Source organism: Staurois parvus, unplaced genomic scaffold (assembly GCF_062004578.1).
Source record: "Staurois parvus isolate SC_StPar_1 unplaced genomic scaffold, SC_StPar_1.0 ptg000756l, whole genome shotgun sequence".
NCBI classification, from domain to species: domain Eukaryota; kingdom Metazoa; phylum Chordata; class Amphibia; order Anura; family Ranidae; genus Staurois; species Staurois parvus.
In genome coordinates, this window is record NW_028318552.1 from 655,731 (window position 1) to 675,318 (window position 19,588).

Genomic DNA, 19,588 nt, shown 5'->3' on the forward strand with positions numbered 1-19,588 from the left:
AGGACACAGGGGCCCCATGATCCCCTATTGCCCGGGGGCCCCATGAGTTGTCAGTCCGCCCCTGGTCAGAAGCGTCTTACCTGGGCTAAAGAAAAACAGACCTGGTCTGTTGCTCAGTGGTCTAAAAACCTCTTTTCTGATGAGAGCAACTTTTGCATCTCATTTGGAAACCAAGGACGCCGAGTATGGAGGAAGAATGGAGAGGCCCAAGGACCCCGAGTATGGAGGAAGAATGGAGAGGACCAAGGACCCCGAGTATGGAGGAAGAATGGAGAGGACCAAGGACCCCGAGTATGGAGGAAGAATGGAGAGGCACAAGGATCCCGAGTATGGAGGAAGAATGGAGAGGCACAAGGACCCCGAGTATGAAGGAAGAATGGAGAGGCCCAAGGACCCCGGGTATGAAGGAAGAATGGAGAGGCCCAAGGACCCCGAGTATGGAGGAAGAATGGAGAGGCCCAAGGACCCCGAGTATGGAGGAAGAATGGAGAGGCACAAGGACCCAGAGTATGGAGGAAGAATGGAGAGGCCCAAGGACCCGGAGTATGGAGGAAGAATGGAGAGGCACACACTGCAAGATGCTTGAAGTCCAGTGTGAAGTTTCCACAGTCTGTGTTGATTTGGGGAGCCATGTCATCTGCTGGTGTTGGTCCACTGTGCTTCATTAAGTCCAGGGTCACCGCAGCCATCTACCAGGAGATTTTGGAGCACTTCATGCTTCCTTCCGCAGACGAGCTTTATGGGGATGCTGACTTCATTTTCCAGCAGGACTTGGCACCGCCCACACTGCCAAAAGCACCAAAACCTGGTTCAATGACCGTGGGATTACTGTGCTTGATTGGCCAGCAAACTCGCCTGACCTGAACCCCATAGAAAATCTACGGGGCATTGCCAAGAGGAAGATGAGAGACATGAGACCGAACAATGCAGAAGAGCTGAAGGCCGCTATTGAAGCATCCTGGTCTTCCATAACACCTCAGCAGTGCCACAGGCTGATAGCTTCCATGCCACGCCGCATTGAGGCAGTAATTGCTGCAAAAGGGGCCCAAACCAAGTACTGAGTACATATGCAGATTCTACTTTTCAGAGGTGCGATATTGTTCTATGTACAATCCTTGTTTTATTGATTGCATGGAATATTCTCATTTTCTGAGATTGTGGATTTGGGGTTTTCATGAGCTGGAAGCCATAATCATCACAATGATGACAAATCACGGCTTGAACTATCTTGCTTTGCATGTAATGAGTCTCATATATTAGTTTCACCTTTTAAGTTGCTGCACTGAAATAAATGAACTTTTGCACCATATTCTAATTTTTCGAGCTTCACCTGTATATATACACATATATATATATATATATATTTTTTTTTCTAGCATATTTCGCCTAAGCAGCTGAAAGGGTAAAATTGGAGAGTTTCCATTTTGGAGCAAATTGTATTTATATATTTTTATATATATTTATGTATTTATATATTTATACACACACACAGTACAAGCTTTATTTTACTTAATATTTATGCAGTCACAGAAAAAGAAAGAAATACACATTATAATAAAACAAACAAAAAAATATGAAAAAACCCATACAAAAGATACCTAAAAGAAAACCCTCTACAAGAAAAATACTAACCTTAACCTAAGCTGCAACACATATACAGTATATTCTATACATAAAAAAAACACCTAAAAAAGAAAGAGAAGAAAAAGGGAGAGAGAGCGGGGAATGGTAAAACGATCACTAAATTACTAACCCCATATGGCTAAAAATTCTGATCAAATTGTAAAAAAAAAAAAAAGAAAAAACACACAAGAAAAATGTAAACTTTAACCTAAGCTGCAATACAGATACAGTATCTCCTACTATACATTAATAAAAGAAAAAAAGAAAAGAAAAAAAAAGGGAGCGGGAGCAGTGAAGAAAAATGGTGCCTAAATTACTGGAAAAAAATCAAATAGTAATTTTTCCGAAACCATTGCCTACAGAACAGAACTAGGCGAAGATTTGCAATGACAATTACTAGGCGTGTGGCTGACGATATTGTTTTTCAATCGGCAAAATGCGAGTTCTACTTCAAAAGGTAGTAAAGCACTTGCGCTGCATGACACCCATAACGAATACGTGATTTACAAACCTCCAGCTCCATCGTAGAACGGGAGAGTCTTATTATTGCCGGCATGAATAATATAAAAGGTTTCCGCAAAATCAAATTTCTTGAAATGGCTCCAGAGGTTGTGTACAATGTGCTGAAGTCATTGGAAAGCTACATAAGGGCAATAAACCGTCATTGATATAATAAAACATTTTATAAGCTCTCTGTGGCACAAAGGGGCGCGACGCTGACTCTGCAGGAACGGCCGTAATCTGTATTTTAATTTCACAGTTCAAAGAAAATAGAGGAAAAAAATGAGACAACAAGGCAGAGGGTGAATTTTAGAGCTTAAAGTGGTATTAAACCCAAAAAACAAAAATGTAAAATATTGCAGCTTACTAATTCTGAGATGCGGTGGCTGCATTAGTTTTCTTTTTTTTAAGGCTTTTTTCCCCCTTTATTTTTATCTGGCGATCCAGCCAGTTGGGCTGGACATACACTATTAGAATTCTGTATGAACGTTCTCATGAAAGAGCTTTCTTAGAAAAAAACATTCCTTCTTGCAATCTTTGAGTCAACTAATTTCATTTGAAAGTTCTTAAACAGTTCCAGTCTGGACACTTTCCCCCCCTTCCAGTCCGGACACTTTCCCCCCCTTCCAGTCCGGACACTTTCACCCCCTTCCAGTCCGGACACTTTCACCCCCTTCCAGTCCGGACACTTTCACCCCCTTCCAGTCCGGACACTTTCCCCCCCTTCCAGTCCGGACACTTTCCCCCCCTTGCAGTCCGGACACTTTCCCCCCCTTCCAGTCCGGACACTTTTACCCCCTTCCAGTCCGGACACTTTCCCCCCCTTCCAGTCCGGACACTTTCACCCCCTTCCAGTCCGGACACTTTTACCCCCTTCCAGTCCGGACACTTTTACCCCCTTCCTGACCAGGGCAATTTTCAGCGCTATCATACTTTGAATGACAATTGCGCGGTCATGCAACACTGTACCCAAATTAATTTTTTACCATTTTTTTGACACAGATAAAGCTTTATTTTGGTGGTATTTATTCACCGCTGGGATTTTTATTTTTTTTGCTATGTAAATGATGAAGTCCAAAAATTTTGAAAAGAAGTTTTTTTTAATAAAATTTTGCAAATAAATAATATTTCATCATAAATCTTTGCCAAAATTTATTCCGTTATCTTTTTAGTAAAAAAAAAAATCCAAATTAGTTTACAACCAAAAATTATAATTTTTAAACTTTTAATTTTAATTTTTTTTTTATATTATTTTTTATTTTTATTTTTTTTTTACATACTGTCACCCTAGCAGTACAGTGTCACCATGGTGACACTGTACTACTTGTGGGGGGTGATGAAGATTTTTTTTTTTTTTTACACTGATTGCTTTTACACCCATATAGGATGTAAAAGCAATCATTTCTCTTTCTCTCTGTCTGCATTCTTGTACTCATTGAGAAGTACTGAGTGAGCTGTGATTGGTCACAGCTTGTCACATGGTACAAGGCTGTTGTGAATAGCCCTGTACCATGTGACCTCTGTGATCATTCACAGATTTCACATGTAGTAAGCAATGATGTCACAAGAGGTCCCGTCCGACGATCGGTGTTTCACTGTGTTTATAAACGGCCACCCGACCCTGCACTGCCACCGTCCGGCCGTTTATATGCAACTGCCGGTCGGTAAGTGGTTAAAGGGTATGTTTTGGGCGGCACAGTGGCTTAGTGGTTAGCTCTTCTGCCTTGCAGTAATTGGGTCATGGGTTTGATTCCCAGCCATGGCACCTCCTGCATGGAGTTTGCATGTTCTCCCTGTGTTCGTGTGGGTTTCCTTCAGGTACTCCAGTTTCCTCCCACACTCCAAAGACATGCTGGTAGGTTAATTGGCTCCTGTCTAAATTGTCCTAGTTTCATCCCTGGCCATGCAGGATCTCCTGCATGGTGGGGGCTGGGGAAAGACCCGGCAACCTACCCTGTAAAATAATTGCTAAGAGAATTCATGGAAAAAGTCACTTACAAGTGACAATCCATGCAATCGCCAAGGGTTGGATCCGACTGAATGGATAGATAGAAAGGGTACGTTCACTTTTTTCGTGAAAAGGTGAACTAATTTCAAATATCTTGGCCACCCCTCCAGACCCCGCTGCAACTTTGATGACCCATGCCCAAGAGTGAATCTATTATAACGCTTGCAAGGGCAATCACTCATTGGCCAGCGTGGTCACAAGGTCATTCGTTCATCTGGGATTTCATACTGAAAGTGTATGCTTCAGATGAGTTTCTTATTGGTCAGATTGGTCACAAGGTACCCTTTTCTTCTGGGACATCTTGCCAGCGGAGGAAGCTTTAGATGGGCTTCTTGGTGTTAAGCATGGTCACAAAGAGCATCTTTTTAGGACACCTTACCCCAAGAAGAAGCTCCAGATGTGCTTCTCATTGGGCATGATCACAAGGTACTTCTTTCCTCCTGGGACACCTTACTGGAAGAAGAAGCCTCAAATGGGCTTTTAATTGGTTAGCGTGGTCACAAGGTACCTCTTTCTTCTGGGACACGTTACCAGAAGAAAAAGCTTTAGATGTGCTTCTCGTTGGTGAGCATGGCCAAATCATGGCGCCTCAACCTCCGCAACATCTCCATAATATGCCCCTTTTTAACCAATGATAACACAAAGCTCCTAATTCACTCCCTGGTTACTCTCTGGTTATCCCTTGCCTCGACTACTGCAACTCCCTTCTCATTGGCTTACCTTTACATAGGCCACCCCCCCTCCAGTCCATCATAAATACTGCTGCCAGGCTCATCCACCTTACCAACCATTCAGTGTCTGCCACCCATCTCTGCCAATCCCTCTACTGCCTTCCATCAGTGTCCTCCACCCGTCTGCAAATCCCTCCACTGGCCTCCATTCAGTGTCCTCCACTCCTCTCTGCCAATCCCTCCACTAGCTTCCACTCGCTCAACAAATAAAATTCAAAATACTAACAACAACTTACAAAGCCATCCACAACTCTGTCCATTGCTACATCACCAACCTGGTCTCAAAATATCAACAAAACCGCTCTCTTCGATCCTCCCAAGACCTTCTGCTCTCTAGTTCCTGTGCCACCTCCTCCCATGCTCGCCTCCAGGACTTCTCCCGAGCTTCTCCCATCTGTCAAGGTCCTACCTTTTCCCAGAGGTTATGCTGCTCCATGTGCTGGCATCCATCTTGGATTTCTGCAGAGCATGGTGGGAGTCTTTTATGCCTTCAGGCCTCTGCGGTCCATCCCCCAGAGGGGTGTGGTTGATCACATATAAGCCTGTTGTCCACACGTGCTCTTTGCATTCGTGTCTTGTATGTCCGTATTGCAACAAGCTCTGTTTCTACTCTTGTGGCTCTCCTGGAAACTGACTCGGCTTTTGACTAGACTATTCTCTGTGATATTCCTTTATCTGACCTCCCGTTGCTGAACCCGGCTTGTGACCTGTTATTCTTGTCTACCATTCTGTACTGTCTGTCCCGTTGTTATCGACCCGGCCTTCCCGACTACGCTATTGTCTTATCTGGTTCCTACCAGCTATATGCCATTGGCAGCGGCCATTACCGCAGCTGGGGTGTCTCGGGGGCCGCGACCTGGTCCCTGGCTGTGTCAAGTCCATCCCCACCATTAGGGGCCCTGGTGAAGGGCAGCCTGGGACTTAGACTCTGCGCTCTGAGGGACTCCGGTCTGTGGGTGGTGGTTGTTGTCAGTCGGTTTGTGATCCTGCCATTAGGCCTGCCTGTCCGTTCGACAGCTCCTGCCCTGACACCATCCTATCGAACTCTCTACCCCAATCTGTCCGGCTGTCTCCTAATCTATCCACCTTTTAGACGATCCCTGAAAACCTCTCTCTTTAAAGAAGTCTATCCTGCTTCTACCTAGTAAACCGCCATTTATTTCCTCCATCAGCTCATCCCCCCACAGCTATTACCTTTTGTATCACCCAACCCTTCCTCCTAGATTGTAAGCTCTAACGAGGTCGGGTCCTCTGTTTCCTCTTGTACCAAATTGTATTGTAACTGTCATGTCTACCTTCATTTTGTAAAGTGCTTTGCAAGCTGTTGGCGCGATATATAAATCCTGTATTATAATAATAAGGTACTTCTTTCTTCTGGGACACTTTACCAGAATAAGAAGCTTCAGATGAGCGTCTCGTTGGTCAGCATGGTCACAAAGTACATCTTTCATCTGGGACACCTTAATGGAAAAAGAAGTCTAAGGCTTCTCGTTGGTCAGCATGGCCACAAGATACTTCTAATTTCTGAGACACGTTACCTGAAGAAGAAGCTCCAGATGGGATTCTCATTGGTCAGCATGGCCACAAGATACTTCTAATTTCTGAGACACGTTACCTGAAGAAGAAGCTCCAGATGGGATTCTCATTGGTCAGCATGGCCACAAGATACTTCTAATTTCTGAGACACGTTACCTGAAGAAGAAGCTCCAGATGGGATTCTCATTGGTCAGCATGGCCACAAGATACTTCTTATTTCTGAGATACATTACCTGAAGAAGAAGCTCCAGATGGGATTCTCATTGGTCAGCATGGCCACAAGATACTTCTAATTTCTGAGACACGTTACCTGAAGAAGAAGCTCCAGATGGGATTCTCATTGGTCAGCATGGCCACAAGATACTTCTTATTTCTGAGATACATTACCTGAAGAAGAAGCTCCAGATGGGATTCTCACTGGTCAGCATGATCACAAGGTACTTCTTTCTTCTGGAACACCTCGATGGCTGAAGAAGCTTCAGAAATGCTCATTGGTAGGCATGGTTATGTGGCCATGCTGACCAATAAGTGAGCATTATGAGGAATACCCAACCTGAAAGCTATGCATTGTGCTGCACTGTGTACGGGCCGCTACGCCAGCTCCTCAGGACATCATGGCTGCTATGTGCAGCAGGTTCTGGAGGATTGTCCATGATATCTGGAGCACTTATTCATTTTTCATGAAAAGGTGAACCTACCCTTTAATTATGCTGGCCATTAAGGTTGGGGTTCGGGGTTCTCGCTACCATTGCATTGAGTTTAAGAGTCATGGTTCCAGCAAATTTTTGTTCAGATTCGTCCAGAATCATTTTTTTTAGCTATAATTGCACTGCATGGCCTTTGAACTATGGCCAGCAGGCTTAGAAGGGTCAATAAAAGGGTTTTGGATACTCTAGCCACCTCACTATAAAAGTGGGCACAAAACAGCCATATTGGAAACTGTTATAGGGAAAGCTGAAAAATTGCAAAATGGGGAGATTAAAGTGCTACTAAACCCACAACAGTAAAACCAGTCTGTATATGCAGTAAAGCATGCTTGCTATACTCACTGTGGAACCTAAGTGGTTAATCCCCTGCATTTTTTTTTAAAAGGTTGTTTGATCCTGTCTTCTCTGATCCGCCCCTTCTTCTACTGTCCCCAATCCATCTGCTGATTGAACAATGCCTTGGGGGCAAGCTGCACATGCTCAGTTTGGTGTGTATTGCTAGAGGTTTTTTTTTCTTGGGAGAGTGCATGTGATCAGCACAGGCCAATCAGCACTGTCCAGACAGAGGGTCAGGGGTCCTGCAGCCTCATATGACAACCAGGGGAGAATGAAAACTCCTCCTACAAACTTTAACCAGTGCTCTGCTGGACACTGATAGAAGTCACAAGTCTGCTCTAACTTCTGACGAGAAAAGGGATTTAGCAGTTTATATTTGCTAAAATAATTGCACTTCCATGTTGTGTGTACTGTGGGAGACCGGATATGGTGAATACAGGGTCCAGGGAGAGCAGATATAATGAATGCAGGGTCCGGGGAGACCAGATATAGTGAATGCAGGGTCCGGGGAGAGCGGATATAGTGAATGCAGGGTCCGGGGAGAGCGGATATAGTGAATGCAGGGTCCGGGGAGAGCGGATATAGTGAATGCGGGGTCCGGGGAGAGCGGATATAGTGAATGCGGGGTCCGGGGAGAGCGGATATAGTGAATGCAGGGTCCGGGGAGAGCAGATATAGTGAATGCAGCATCCATGAAGACCAGATATAGTGAATGCAGGGTCCGGGGAGAGCAGATATAGTAAATGCAGGGTCTGGGGAGAGCGGATATAGTGAATGCAGGGTCCGGGGAGACCAGATATAGTGAATGCAGGGTCCAGGGAGACCGGATATAGTGAATGCAGGGTCCGGGGAGACCAGATATAGTGAACGGAGAGTCTGGGGAGACCAGATATAGTGAATGCAGGGTCCGGGGAGACCAGATATAGTGAATGCGGGGTCCGGGGAGAGCGGATATAGTGAATGCAGGGTCCAGGGAAAGTGAATATAGTGAATGCAGGATCCAGAGAGACCAGATATAGTGAATGCAGGGTCCAAGGAGACTAGATATAGTGAATGCAGCATCCGGGAAGACCATATATAGTGAATGCAGGGTCCGGGGAGAGCGGATATAATGAATGCAGGGTCCGGGGAGACCAGATATAGTGAATGCAGGGTCCGGGGAGAGCGGAAATAGTGAATGCAGGGTCCGGGAGACCGGATATAGTGAACGGAGAGTCTGGGGAGACCAGATATAGTGAATGCAGGGTCCGGGGAGACCAGATATAGTGAATGCAGGGTCCAGGGAGAGCGGATATAGTGAATGCAGAGTCCGGGAGAGCGGATATAGTGAATGCAGGGTCCGGGGAGAGCGGATATAGTGAATGCAGGGTCCGGGGAAAGTGAATATAGTGAATGCAGGATCCAGAGAGACCAGATATAGCAAATGCAGGATCCAAGGAGACCAGATATAGTGAATGCAGCATCCGGGAAGACCATATATAGTGAATGCAGGGTCCGGGGAGAGCGGATATAGTGAATGCAGGGTCCGGGGAGACCAGATATAGTGAATGCAGGGTCCGGGGAGAGCGGATATAGTAAATGCAGGGTCCGGGGAGACCGGATATAGTGAACGGAGAGTCTGGGGAGACCAGATATAGTGAATGCAGGGTCCGGGGAGACCAGATATAGTGAATGCGGGGTCCGGGGAGAGTGGATATAGTGAATGCAGGATCCAAAGAGACCGGATATAGTGAATGCAGGGTCCGGGGAGAGCAGATATAGTGAATACAGGATCCGGGGAGAGCGGATATAGTGAATGCAGGGTCCGGGAGAGCAGATATAGTGAATGCAGGGTCAGGGGAGAGCGGATATAGTGAATGCAGGGTTCGAGGAGACCAGATATAGTGAATGCAGGGTCCAGGGAGACCAGATATAGTGAATGCAGGGTCCAGGGAGACCAGATATAGTGAATGCGGGGTCCGGGGAGACCAGATATAGTGAGTGCAGGGTCTGGGAGAGCGGGATATAGTAAATGCAGGATCCGGGGAGACCAGATATAGTGAATGCAGGGTCCGGGAAGAGCGGATATAGTGAATGCAGGGTCCGGGAAGAGCGGATATAGTGAATGCAGGGTCCGGGGAGAGCGGGTAGAGTGAATGCAGGGTCCGGGGAGAGCAGATATAGTGAATGCGGGGTCTGGGGAGACCAGATATAGTGAATGCAGGGTCCAGGGAGACCAGATATAGTAAATGCAGGGTCCGGGGAGACCAGATATAGTGAGTGCAGGGTCTGGGGAGAGCGGATATAGTGAATGCAGGGTCCGGGGAGACCAGATATAGTGAATGCAGAGTCCGGGAAGAGCGGATATAGTGAATACAGGGTCCGGGGAGAGCGGATATAGTGAATGCAGGGTCTGGGGAGAGCGGATAGAGTGAATGCAGGGTCCGGGGAGACCAGATATAGTGAGTGCAGGGTCTGGGGAGACCGGATATAGTGAATGCAGGGTCCGGGGAGACCAGATATAGTAAATGCAGGGTCCGGGGAGACCAGATATAGTGAATGCAGGGTCTGGGGAGAGCGGATATAGTGAATGCAGGGTCCGGGGAGACCAGATATAGTGAATGCAGGGGTCCGGGAAGAGCGGATATAGTGAATACAGGGTCCGGGGAGAGAGGATATAGTGAATGCAGGGTCTGGGGAGAGCGGATAGAGTGAATGCAGGGTCCGGGGAGAGCGGGATAGAGTGAGTGCAGGGTCTGGGGAGACCAGATATAGTGAATGCTGAGTCCGGGGGAGACCAGATATAGTGAATGCAGGGTCCGGGGAGACCGGATATAGTGAATGCAGGGTCCGGGGAGACCAGATATAGTGAATGCAGGGTCCGGGGAGACCGGATATAGTGAATGCAGGGTCCGGGGAGACCGGATATAGTGAATGCAGGGTCCGGGGGAGACCGGATATAGTGAATGCAGGGTCCGGGGAGACCGGATATAGTGAATGCAGAGTCCGGGGAGAGAGGATATAGTGAATGCAGGGTCCGGGGAGAGCGGATATAGTGAATGCAGGGTCCGGGGAGACCAGATATAGTGAATGCAGGGTCCAAGGAGACCAGATATAGTGAATGCTGAGTCCGGGGAGACCAGATATAGTGAATGCAGGGTCCGGGGAGACCAGATATAGTGAATGCTGAGTCCGGGGAGACCAGATATAGTGAATGCAGGGTCCAAGGAGACCAGATATAGTGAATGCAGGGTCCGGGGAGACCGGATATAGTGAATGCAGGGTCCGGGGAGACCGGATATAGTGAATGCAGGGTCCGGGGAGACCAGATATAGTGAATGCAGGGTCCAGGGAGAGCGGATATAGTGAATGCAGGGTCCGGGGAGACCGGATATAGTGAACGGAGAGTCTGGGGAGACCAGATATAGTGAATGCAGGGTCCGGGGAGACCAGATATAGTGAATGCAGGGTCCGGGGAGACCAGATATAGTGAATGCGGGGTCCGGGGAGAGTGGATATAGTGAATGCAGGATCCAAAGAGACCGGATATAGTGAATGCAGGGTCCGGGGAGACCAGATATAGTGAATGCAGGGTCCGGGGAGACCAGATATAGTGAATGCAGGGTCCGGGGAGACCAGATATAGTGAATGCAGGGTCCGGGGAGACCCGATATAGTGAATGCAGGGTCCGGGGAGACCGGATATAGTGAATGCAGGGTCCGGGGAGACCGGATATAGTGAATGCAGAGTCCGGGGAGAGAGGATATAGTGAATGCAGGGTCCGGGGAGACCGGATATAGTGAATGCAGGGTCCGGGGAGACCGGATATAGTGAATTCAGGGTCCGGGGAGACCAGATATAGTGAATGCAGGGTCCAGGGAGAGCGGATATAGTGAATGCAAGGTCCGGGGAGAGCGGATATAGTGAATGCAGGGTCCAGGGAGAGCGAATATAGTGAATGCAGGGTCCGGGGAGAGCGGATATAGTGAATGCAGGGTCCAGGGAGAGCGGATATAGTGAATGCAGGGTCCTGGGTTTACTAACACTTTAAGGCCAGTCAGAACATTGTGCTTTTATTCTGATTGTTAGCTCTTTTGGGATTTCATTCCTTTTGTGCAATTCTTTAATTTTTATTTTATGGTGATAGGTCCTTTTTTAAGTTTAAAGTGGTTTTAAATGTAAAAAAAACCTCTAACAAACATGTCTATACTTACCTGCATGGAGAAATAGAATTGCACAGAATGACCCCCGATTCTCCCCCCGCCATCGCTCCTGGCTTCTCCTCTCTTACTGGCACCCCCATAGGAAGCCAGGAGAACCGCAGCCCTCATGCACACTGCTGGATCGTGATGGGGCTCAGCTAAATATAAGGGGGGGGGGTGAGGGGGCACAGAAGGTTTTTGTTATCTTAATGCACTGAATGCATTAAGGTAGAAAACCTTCAAGCTTTAGAACCACTTCAAAACGCTCAAAGTGGAGCATTCATTTGTTGCTGTCCATCTGTTCTCTAGAAAGCTTTTTGATCACAGCCACTGCATTGTTTAAAGAGAAAAAAAAGAAAAACCGAAATGCAAGAACAGTGTGCACCAGAATGGGTGATTGGCCGAATGATCAGACAGGGAGTAACTGGAACTTGCAGTCTAATAAACAAGCACAACATTAGAATCAATAATGCAAAACGGGTTCAGGAAGGCAAAAAAAACATACAAACACTACAGAGTAATGAAATCTGTACAAACATGGACTCCTCACATCAATCGGGGATCAGGAAGGAATTTTTTCCCCTGCAGGTGCAAATTGGATCATGCTGTGCTGTTTTTTTTTGCCTTCTTCTGGATCAACTGTGGGTGTAGGATTATAACTTTTGCTTTTTTTTAAATGGTTGAACTGGATGGACATTTGTTTTTTTTTTCAGCCAGACTAACTATGTAAGGTCTGTGTGGCTCAGTCACAGTGCAGTATTTCTGAATAGGCAGATTAGGCATAGGCCATACAAGGTAATGATGGGCGCAAGGCGGTTCTGGGAGGATGTCATATGATGTCCTCCTACTCTAACTGCGGGGGCGCTCAGTGCGGCAATCAGTGGTGCGGATCATCGATCAACGGAAAGACGTTGGCTCTGTCATGTGATCAACTGTGTCCAATCACAGCTGATCACATGTACAGTGAGGATCGAAAGTTTGGGCACCCCAGCTAAAAAGTTGTATTAATGTGCATAAAGAAGCCAAGGAAAGATGGAAAAATGGAGAAATCTCCAAAAGGCATCAAATTACAGATCAGACATTCTTATAATATGTCAACAAAAGTTAGATTTTATTTCTATCATTTACACTTTCAAAATAACAGAAAACAAAAAAATGGCGTCTGCAAAAGTTTGGGCACCCTGCAGAGTTAATATCTTGTACTGCCCCCTTTGGCAAGTATCACAGCTTGTAAACGCTTTTTGTAGCCAGCCAAGAGTCTTTCAATTCTTGTTTGAGGTATCTTTGCCCATTCTTCCTTACAAAAGTCTTCCAGTTCTTTGAGATTTCTGGGCTGTCTGTCACGCACGGCTCTTTTAAGGTCTATCCATAGATTTTCAATGATGTTGAGGTCAGGAGATTGTGAAGGCCATGGCAAAACCTTCAGTTTACGCCTCTTGATGTAATCCCCCGTGGATTTCGAGGTGTGTTTAGGATCATTATCCATTTGTAGAAGCCATCCTCTCTTTAACTTCAGCTTTTTCACAGATGGCATCAAGTTACCATCCAAAATTTGCTGAAATTTTATTGAATCCATTTTTCCTTCTACTTGTGAGATGTTCCCTGTGCCACTGGCTGCAACACAACCCCAAAGCATGATTGATCCAACCCCATGCTTAACAATTGGACAGAGGTTCTTTTCATTAAATTCTGTGCCCCTTCTTCTCCAAATGTACCTTTGCTCATTCCGGCCAAAAAGTTCAATTTTAACCTCATCGGTCCACAGAACTTGTTTCCAAAATGCATCAGGCTTGTCTATATGTTCATTTGCAAAGTTCAAACGATTTTTGTGGTGAGGACGTAGAAGAGGTTTTCTTCTGATGACTCTTCCATGAAGACCATATTTGTACAAGTATCTCTTTATAGTGGAATAGTGTACCACAACTCCAGTGTCTGCCAGATCTTTCTATAGGGATCGTGCAGTCAAACGTGGGTTTTGAATGGTTTTTCTCACAATCCTGCGAGCTGTTCTGTCTGATATTTTTCTTGGTCTTCCAGATGTTGCTTTAACTTCCACTGTTCCTGATGACTGCCATTTCTTAATTACATTCCGAACAGAGGATATTGACATCTGAAAACGCTTTGCTATCTTCTTATAGCCTTCTCCAGCTTTGTGAGCGTCAACTTTTTTCAGTTTCAGTTTTCTAGACAACTGCTTAGAAGAACCCATGGTGCTGATTGTTGGGGCAAGGTCAGATGAGTCTGGGCATTTAAAACCTTTGAGATTGACATCACCTGGTCTTCCCAGATGATGATTGAGAACAATCCATGACACTGGCAGGTCTCAGCTTGGCAAAGGGGGCAGTGCATGCTATAAATTCTGCAGGGTGCCCAAACGTTTGCAGACGCCATTTTTTTGTTTTCTGTTATTTTGAAAGTGTAAAATGATGGAAATAAAATCTAACTTTTGTTGACATATTATAAGAATGTCTAATCTGTAATTTGATGCCTTTTGGAGATTTTTCCATCTTTCCTTGGCTTCTTTATGCACATTAATACAACTTTTTAGCTGGGGTGCCCAAACTTTCGATCCCCACTGTAAATAAGGAGATGCCGTTATCGGCATTTCTCTTCTCATAAGCTGTCACGCTGACAGAGGAGAGGAGAGCTGGTAATCGGCATTCCTCAGAGGGGACATCTACACTGATCATCAGGACACTGATGATCAGTGTGCCCTGATGATCAGTGTAGCCCCATCAGTGCCACTTGTCAGTGTCCATCAATGCTACCTACCAATGCCCATCAGTGCCACATCAATGCCACCTGCCAATGTCCATCAGTGCCACATCAATGCCACCTGCCAATGTCCATCAGTGCCACATCAATGCCACCTGCCAATGTCCATCAGTGCCACATCAATGCCACCTGCCAATTCCACCTATCAATGCCAGTCAGTGCTGCCTATCAGTGCTGACAGTCAGTGCCTCCTATCAGTGCCAGTCAGTGCTGCCTATCAGTGCCGCCTAACAGTGCCCGTCATTGCCACCTAAAAGTGCCAGTCAGTGCCTCCTATCAGTGCCAGTCAGTGCTGCCTATCAGTGCCCGTCAGTGCCACCTAACAGTGCCAGTCAGTGTTGCTTATCATTGCCGCCTATCAGTGCCATATATGAGTACTGCCTTTCCGTGCCTATCAGTGCCACCTACCAGTGCCTCCTCATCAGTGCTGCCTATCAGTGCAGCCCATCTGTGCCCATCACTGCAACCTCATTAGCGCACATCAGTGAAGGAGAAAAATCACTTATTTACAAAATTTTATAACAGAAACTAAGAAAAAAACATTTTTTTTCAAAATTTTCACTTGTTTTTGGTTTGTTTAGCAAAAAATAAAAAATCCCGAGGTGATTAACCCCTTCATGGCGGCTCCTCCTGGCCCTTTAAGTGTTTCAGAAGCCGGGGGGCGGGATTTAGGGATCATGTGACTGCCGTGACGCGTCATCACAGCAATCACATGATCGGGAAAGGTTCCGATCAAAGAGAAGACCGGGACCTTTCTGTGATTACCGGACATGTGTGCGGGGAGTGCGCAGGGCGCGCGCTCTCAGCACATATGTTTTTTTATAATTGAATGCAAATGTGCGGCCGCTCGGCGTCTAGGCCCAGATGCCAGGAGGCCACACATTTGTTGGCAGCCGGCGTGAAGAGGTTAAATACCACCAAAAGAAAGCTCTATCTGTCTCAAAAAAATGATAAAAATGTCACATGGTTACAGTGTTGCATGACTGTGCAATTGTCATTCAAAGTGCGACAGCGCTGAAAGCTGAAAATTGGCCTGGGCAGGAAGGGGGTATAAGTGCCCTGTAGGCGAGGGGTTAAAGGCCCCGTGAGAACAGATAAAAAATAGTATTGATTTGATCTTGAAAGAAAAATTACAATGAAACTTTCTTAAATTGTTTACAAAAGATATAAAAAACCGAATCAACTCAAAGAAGCAAAACCTTTCTATTAAATGAACCTATAGAGAAAATCCTGTATTAATGTACCTAAAAACAACGTAACCGCTTGGTAACCATGCTATAGCCGAATGACGTGGTTATACCGTGGTTACCCAGTTTTGGGAGGGTGTCATATGACGTCCTCCCAGAATGCGTCCAGTGGTGCACACCCAGCGACAGTTGACTCTGCAGACAGTTGGTGACTTCTGTGCACTGAGTGCTTCAGCATGCGCTGACCCCGCCCTGTCATGGGACGTGGCCTACCACTTGGTGGCTGAGTTGCTGTTGTTCCCAGTGGCTTCCACTTTGTTATCATCCCACTAACAGTTGAGCGTGGAATATTTAGTAGCCAGGAAATGTCACAGATGGACTTATTGCACAGGTGACAACCTATCACAGTGCCTTGAAAAAGTCTTCCTCCCCTTGAAATGTTCTCCATGTTGTCATGTTACAACCAAAAACATCAATGTATTTTATTGGGATTGGATGTGATAGACCGACACAAAGTGGCACATAATAGTGAAGTGGAAGGAAAATGAGAAATGGTTTTCAATATTTTTTAACCAATAAATATCTGAAAAGTGCAGCGGCATTTGTATTCATCCCCCCCAGAGTCAATACTTTGTAGGTTGCAATTCCAACTGCAAGTCTTTTTGGGGATGTCTCTTTGCACATCTAGAGAGGGACATTTCTGCCCATTCTTCTTTGCAGAATCGCTCAAGCTCTGTCAGATTGGATGGAGAGCGTCTGGGAACAGCAATTTTCAAGTCTTGCCACTGATTTTCCATTGGATTTAGGTTGTGACTTTCATTCTAACACATGAATATGCTTTGATCTGAACCCTTCCATTGTAGCTCTGGCTGGAAGTTTCAGGTCGTTGTCCTGCTGGAAGGTGAACCTCCGCCCCGGTCTCAAGTCTTTTGCAGACTTTAATAGGTTTTCTTCTAAGATTGCCCTGTATTTGGTTCCATCCATCTTCCCATCAACTCTGACCAGCTTCCCTGTCCCTGCTGAAGAAAAGCATTCCCACCACATGATGCTGCCACCACCATGTTTCACGGTGGGGATGGTGTGTTCAGGGTGATGTGCAGTGTTAGTTTTCTGCCACACATAGCGTTTTGCTTTTAGGCCAAAAAGTTCAATTTTAGTCTCCTCTGACCAGAGCCCCTTCTTCCACATGTTTGCAGTTTCCCCCTCATGGCTTCTTGCAAACTGCAAACTGGACTTCTTATGGCTCTCTTTCTTCTTGCTACACTTCCATAAAGGCCAGATTTGTGGAGTGCATGACTAATAGTTATCCTGTGGACAGATTCTCCCACCTGAGCTGTGGATCTCTGCAGCTCCTCCAGAGTTCCCATGGGTCTCTGTCTGCTTCTCTGATGAATGCTCTCCTTGCCCGGCCTGCTAATTTAGGTGGACGGGCATGTCTTGGTAGGTTGGCAGTTGTGCCATACGCTTTCCATTTTCGGATGATGGGTTGAACAGTGCTCTGTGAGATGTGAAAGCTTGGGATATTTTTTTTATAACCTAAACTTGCTTCAAACTTCTCCACAACTTTATCCCTGACCTGTCTGATGTGTTCCTTGGCCTTCATGATTCTATTTGTTCACTTATGTCCTCTAACAAACCTCTGAGGGCTTCACAGAACAGCTGTATTTACAATGAGATTAAATTACACAGGGGTGGGCTCTCTTTACTAATTAGGTGACTTCTGAAGGTGATTGGTTCTACTAGATTCTAATTAGGGGTTTCAGAGTAATGGGGGATGAATGCACACCACACATTTCACAGATTTAACTGTAAAAAATGTTGAAAACCATTTATCATTCCACTTCACAATTATGTGCCACTTTGTGTTGGTCTATCACATAAAATTCCAATAAAATACATTGACGTTTTTGGTTGTAACATGACAAAATGTGGAAAATTTAAAAAAGGTAAGAATGCTTTTTCAAGGCTCTGTATCAGAGTACCACGCCTGGAGTCACTGAGCTCCTGAGAGCGACCCATTCTTTCACCAATGTTTGTAGAAGCAGTCTGCATGCCTAGGGGCTTGATTGTATACACCTGTGTCCATGGAAGTGATTGGAACACCTGAATCACATGATTTGGAGGGCGGGCCCAATACTTCTAACAATATAGTGTACATGAAAATACAGTTGCAAGAAAATGTATGTGAACCCCTTGGGATTACGTGGAGTTTTGCATGAATTGGGCATAATATGTGCTCTGAACGTCATCTAGGTCACAACAATAGAAGAACACAGTCTGCTGAACATAATACTACACAAGCATTAGATGTTGCCATGGTTTAATTGCACATAACATGTAAACATTCACAGTTCAGGGAGGAAAAAGTATGTGAACCTTTGGACTTAATAACTGGTTGACCCTCCTTTGGCAGCAATAACCTCAACCAAACGTTTCCTGTAGTTGCAGATCAGACCTGCACAACGATCTGGAGTCATTTTGGACCACTCCTCTACACAAAACTGTTTCAGTGTAGCAATATTCTTGGGATGTCTGGTGTGAATGGCTCTCTTAAGGTCATGCCACAGCATTTCAATGGGGTTGAGGTCAGGACTCTGACTGGGCCACTCCAGAAGGCGTATTCTGTGCTGTTGCAGCCATTGTTTTATTGAATTACTTGTATGCTTTGGGTCATTGTCCTCTTGCATCACCCGTCCTCTGCAGAGCTTCAGTTGGCGGACAGATGGTCGTACGTTTTCCTGCAAAATGTCTTGATAAACTCTGGAATTCATTTTCCCATCAATGACAACAATCCGTCCAGGCCCTGAGGCAGCAAAGCAGCCCCAAACCATGATGCTCCCTCCGCCATGTTTCACAGTGGGGATGAGGTTTTGATGTTGGTGTGCTGTGCCTTTTTTTCTCCACACATAGTGTTGTGTGTTCTTCCCAAACAACTCAATCTTGGTTTCATCTGTCCACAGTATATTTTGCCAGTAGTGCTGTGGAACATCCAGGTGCTCTTTTGCAAACTTCAAACGTGCTGCAATATTCTTTTTGGCCAGCAATGGCTTCCTCCGTGGTGTCCTCCCATGTACTCCATTCTTGTTTAATGTTTTCCTTATTGTAGATGTGTCAACAAAAATGTTAGCATGTGCCAGAGATTTCTGTAGGTCTTTAGCTGACACTCTGGGATTCTTCTTTACCTCATGCAGCATTCTGCGCTGTGCTCTTGCAGTCATTTTTACAGGACGACAACGCCTAGGGAGAGTAGCAACAGTGCTAAACTTTCTCCATTTGTAGACAGTCTGTCTTACCGTGGACACATGAACATCAAGGCTTTTGGAGATAATTTTGTAACCCTTTCCAGCTTCATGCAAGTCAACAATTCTTGATCGTAGGTCTTCTGAAAGCTCTTTTCTGCGAGGTATGGTTCACATCAGACAGTGCTTCTTGAAACCAGTAAACCCAAAACAGGTGTGTGTTTTTAAGGGCAGGACAGCTGTCAGCAACACATCCAATATCATCACACTGATTGGAGTCAAGGTTGGCTCACTCCTGGCTCCAATTAGCTCTGGGAGACGTCATTAAGCTAGGGCCTCACATACTTTTTCCTCCCTGCACTGTGAATGTTTACATGTTATGTGCAATTAAATCATGGCAACATCTAATGCTTGTGTAGTATTATGTTCAGCAGACTGTGTTCTTCTATTGTTGTGACTTAGATGACGTTCAGAGCACATTTTATGCCCAATTCATGCAAAACTCCACGTAATCCCAAGGGGTTCACATACTTTTTCTTGCAACTGTATAACATCCTCACTAGAGATGAGCGAATTATTCAAAAATTCGATTCGGCTGATTCGCCGAATTTGAGGAAGAAATTCGATTCGATGTGAATTTATTCGCTACGAATTCAACTTATAAAAAGGCTTTCTAGGCTTCAGAGAGCCTTTAAATTAGTGCAGAACACTGTACCTTTAATTTAAATGCCCTTGGAGATGAGGAAGGAGAAGGAGAAGGATGA